The sequence below is a fragment of the Hemibagrus wyckioides genome, linkage group LG16 (genome assembly GCF_019097595.1).
Source record: "Hemibagrus wyckioides isolate EC202008001 linkage group LG16, SWU_Hwy_1.0, whole genome shotgun sequence".
Classification (NCBI taxonomy): domain Eukaryota; kingdom Metazoa; phylum Chordata; class Actinopteri; order Siluriformes; family Bagridae; genus Hemibagrus; species Hemibagrus wyckioides.
Window position 1 is genome coordinate 23,749,233 of NC_080725.1, and position 5,077 is coordinate 23,754,309.

At 42.7% G+C, this 5,077-nt stretch overlaps 1 long non-coding RNA gene across 1 annotated transcript; it reads right to left on the reverse strand.

Annotated features, from left to right (window-relative positions):
• Positions 1-1,502: 1,502 nt before the first annotated feature.
• On the reverse strand, positions 1,503-4,163 carry LOC131367308 (uncharacterized). Its single transcript, XR_009206923.1, has 4 exons — positions 3,986-4,163; positions 3,027-3,068; positions 2,207-2,270; positions 1,503-2,105 (listed from the first exon to the last, which is right to left on the reverse strand). It is a non-coding gene; the product is annotated as an uncharacterized LOC131367308 (long non-coding RNA).
• Between the last annotated feature and the right edge of the window lie 914 nt (positions 4,164-5,077).

Genomic DNA, 5,077 nt, shown 5'->3' on the forward strand with positions numbered 1-5,077 from the left:
ATTAATGTAATGTTCAAATGATAGAAAAGCGTTCATATAACCTTAATTTCCACCAATGATAAACTACAAAGAGGAGCTCAGAGGAATGTTTTAGGGGAAAACAACATAACTGAGTTGAAAAGGAGAAATTATCATTGGAACTTTTACAGTATTTAAGCCCAACAACAATAAAAAATATTCTGAAGTCTTGAAGATCTGAACAAGGCTCATGGAGATTAAAGTGTCCTCAAATATTCAGATATGGGCAGAGAGGTCACATGTCAGATTAAATTTGTCCACCTGTTAGAAAAAAAAATAATTATAATAGGAGGCTCAGGATGTTCACTGAAGCGCTGGAGAGTGGTACAGTAATGAGTGTCTGCAGGTACCAGTCAAGCATGGTGGAGGTTCCTGCAGGTTTGGGGCTATATTTCTGCAGATGTACACTACCGCTCAAAAGTTTGGGATCACTCAAAAATGTTATTGTTTTCCAAAGAAACACACGAAATAAGTCTGAATAGAAAATATAGCAAAAGAACAGGACATGCTGACATGTCAGAGTTAGAAATAATGATTTTGATGGAAATGATGAATGTTTTCTTCAAACTTTGCCTTCATCAAAAATAAACCACCTTTTGCAGCAATTACAGCTTGGACATTCTAGCAGCCAATTTTTCAAGATAATCTGATGAGATTTCACCCCATGCTTCCTGGAGCATCTCCCACAAGATGGATTGGCTGATGGAGTCTTCCTCCGGAGCTGAAATCAAGCTGAAATATGCAAGTGATCCCAAACTTTTCAGCGGTAGTGTAGATTTGGTCAGGATTAACACTTCATCAGGGCTGAGAAATACATTCAGATATCCGTCAGGCAGGCGTCTGATTGGCCCCAAATTTATTCTGCAGCAGGACAACGACCCCAAACAGCCAATGTCAGACAGCATTATTTCACACCTGCCTAAAATTTTTGCACAGTACTGTGTGTGTGTGTGTGAAGTTTTATCTTCTGTTTTTTTAAACTGCTTGATACACTTTACTGTATTCTTTATGTAGAAAACATCAATATAAACATTATTATTTAATTAATTTTCTTTTCTTTTCATTACTGAAATTTATAACAAATGCACTGTACTGAATATATGTGAAATGTGATGTTTCATACTGATCTCCTGCTAATAACAGTGAACGTTGTGTGCAGTATTAGGGATTTGCCCCAAATAGGGTTTGTTCTGTCAGGGTGATAAACAGTGTTCATGTAGACCATGGCAAATACTTATTCATAATATATAAAACAGTTATATTGCAAATAGTTGTAACGTCTGGGACCCCCGCCCTATGCGGGGCTCGACCCCAGACGCCCGTGGTGTGTGTGCGCACGCCAGCAAACGGTGTAATGAGACCCATGCGCAGGATTCAGCGAAGCACTGCTTTTATTACATTTAAGACGCGACATAGGGAAACAAACGTAACACTAGACATGGCGTGGTTAACTAAACAAAACTAAACGAAAACAAAACCTAGCAAACAAAACCCCAACAGAAACCACAGTACAGATAACAATCATGGACAAGGACACAAACACAAGGATCCCTATTTATAGGGGTAAACATTAGGGCTAATGGGATACAGGTGACACAATCAGGATAGGAACAATAGGAAGGGCGTAACAAAAGACACACAAAGAAGCAGGCTTCCAAAGTTCACCTGCCAGCGCCCTCTCTGGGCCTGGCAGGGAACTGTCCAGCTGTTCCTGACAATAGTATTGAGTAAAAATTACTTATTTTTTTTAGATTCTTTAGATAGTGCAGTCATTTTCATTTTAAACGTCTTTCCCGGCTTTTTACTCACAGGTGTGCAGACTGGTTCTGATCCATCGGACAGGTTTTTTGAAAGATCCCAACGTGAAGTACCAGACTTTTGTTTGTCCCCAAAGGCAGATGTGTTCAATGACAATGAAGATATCAAATGCTGATCCTTTGACTAGGGGACATCCCACTATCCATCTTTTTTTGTCGGCTTTTCCATTAGAGTGGAGTCTCTGGTGTGAAGCCAGCTCAGGATAAATCCTCAGGTAAAAGGCAATGTCAGCATCTTCCTCCTTCCCAGTCTTGAAAATTATGGAAAAGCTATATGAAAGAGGAAAATTTGCTTTACAAATTTCACACAGAAGGACAAAATAATGTTTTATTCAATTTATAAGAGGTCAATGGCATAAATACATAAATACCTTGGAAGTGATAAGCTATTCCCTTTCTCACAATTTTTGAGATTGCAGTCTCATATGGAATTTCCTGTAGAGAAAAAAAATGTGTAATGCGTAAAAAAAATAGTTTATTGTCTCCATACTAATAAGCCAGCACAGCTGAGTCCCATTCACAATTAAGGAATTACAATCACAATCAAACTCTCTACAAAAATCACACCACTACACACACCCTGTCTGAAGGTTTGCTATCTCTCTTCTCTTTTATTATTGTGAATTTCCCTTTGGGATGAATAAAGTATCTAGAATGAATAAAGAATCTATCTATCTATCTATCTATCTATCTATCTATCTATCTGGTTGCCTTGCTAATCGATTTCCTGCCAATTTGGATATTAATCAATCAACCTACACCTATAGCCAAACACCTCTGCCTCGTTATATCAAACACATGCAATCGGTATAAATTAGATCTCTTGTTGGTGCCCATATCAAAATAAATATGAATGTTTCTACTGTATCATAATTGTAGAAAAAATGTTTTGTACAGCTACCTTTATGTTGATATAACGGCACCAGTATGAAAATTACTGAGTTGTTTTATGTAGCTTCATGTTGTTTTGTGTAGAACCATGGGCCTGGAGAAACTGGATTCGTTTCATTTCACTGTGGAGTGTCTCAGCTATATATGGTTGAAATGACAATAAAAGCTTCTTGACTTGAGTTGTCTGCATTCTCAACCCTTACAGTAAAAGTTATTACTCATAAGGTTGTTGACTAGATTTTTAACCACTGGCTTGATGGTTGAAGAACTCCATCGTGATTTGCCCAAGCTGCTCATTACCTTCAGTCTTAGATCAGTAATGAAAGAAGAAAGTATCCAATTCTGTAAGGAACAAAATTGAGAGCCAGTCAGATACGCTACAGTCAGTAATTATACATCAGCAAAGTGACCTGTGTGGAAGAATAAAATGACCAGTGAGTGTAGGCACATGGTAAATGTACACTTGATCAGCCATAACATTGAAACTACTGACAGGTGCAGTGAACATCATGGCACCTATGAATGTTCTGTGTTAGTTTAAAAAGCTGTGTTGGTTTAATCTGGTTTGATTAGTCTGCTTCCTTACAGATAAAGTAGGTCAATTAATCAAAGTTGTGTTTTGTATTGAATAAAGTATTTCAGTAAAAATCTGCATAAAAATGACTTATAACTTACAGAAGTTACATCAGAATTTGCAGGTACATGCTGAATATAAAGTGAAAGCTAATTATACATCACGTCTCTTCTGAGGTGAAAGATACCGGAGATCTATTTCCCTACGGTCTGCAGAGTGTTTTATACAGTTGTATGAAATGCTGCGCAGGCCAGCTGTGATCAAAACTGTCACAGGCACGCCGGACCCAACCCCTCACCAGTGCCCTCACTCTCCCGAGTATTGATTCAGATCACCTGCACCTCGTCAGTTAATTATCTCCACTCACCTATTTAAGAGCACTCTCTTCACTTCATCCCTGTCTGGTCTCATTTAGACACCGACTCCATATCACGCTGATATTGGTTAGCCTTTGCGCTATAGCTTCCACTATTTCCCGCGTTGCCCCGAATACTACCTTCTCCTCCTCCTTTTTTTCCTCCTCCACGATCGCCTCTCTTCCCTACTCTACTCTCCTCCGTGCACGGCATCATCTCCCTCCAGCTCCGGTTCTCAGGCTCCGTAGATAAGCTGAGTATTCTCCTCTCTCCCTTTTTCCACCCGCTTTCTGTTGTTAATAAATATACCCCTTCCGGGGTTTACCTACTCCATTGCCTGTTCTTCTCTGGTGTTATCTGACAGAAGACCAGACCGTTGAACAGAATGGAACCGACAGCCGCTGACGCCATCCAACAGCTGGTCAGCGTGCTGCGGAGAGTGCTCCCCGCGCTGCAGGAATCCACCGCATCTCAGCCCGTGGCTGCTGCTGACACCACCGCGGCCGCGCCTCCTCCACCCAACCCGGAAGTGGCGTGCCCCGCCGGCCCGATGGCCACGCCCTCCACCTACTCCGGTTTGGCAGAAGATTGCAGTGGCTTCCTGCTCCAATGCTCTCTCACGATGGAAATGCAACCCCACCGCTTTCCCACAGACAGAGCCAAGATCGCTTATATCATCTCTCTTTTGACTGGGAAAGCACTCCACTGGGCTGACTCCCTCTGGCAGCAGAACGGCTTGATTCTCCAGTCTGTTGACGCTTTCCTCGCCCACTTTAGAGAGGTCTTCGGCAATCCCTCCAGGAAAACGAGTGCAGGGGAGCAACTATACCACTTAAAGCAAGGTAAATGATCTATTAATGAATATACTTTGCAATTTCGCACTCTAGCTGCTGCCAGTGGGTGGGAAGAGCGTGCTCTGCTGACCACCTACCGCCAGGGACTCGAACCAGGGGTACGTCTGCAACTGGCCACTATAGATGACTCTATCGGGCTGGGATCATTCATCCAGACAGCCATTCGAGTCTCTGAGCGAAGGAAGTGCTGTCTGGCAGACCCGGGGATTCCACCCTCACCAAACTTCCATCGCAGTTCCGAGGTCTCCTCCTCCTCTCTAGACCCAGACTCAGAGCCCATGCTGGTGGAATATTCGAGGCTGTCATGCACCAAGAGACAGCACCGGCTGACCCAGGGTCTTTGCCTATACTGCGGCAAACCGGGACATGCACTGCCTGCATGTCCCTCATGCCCAGTATGCCCCGCGGTGAGTGCAATTTCCTATCCTCCTAATCAATCAAAACCACTCACCACTCCCGTAGAACTGATATGCGGTGTTTCTCCAATTACAGTTCACGCGCTCCTTGACTCTGGATCAGCCAGCAACTTCATCTCCGCCGACCTCTGCCACCAGTTGAACCTCAAGA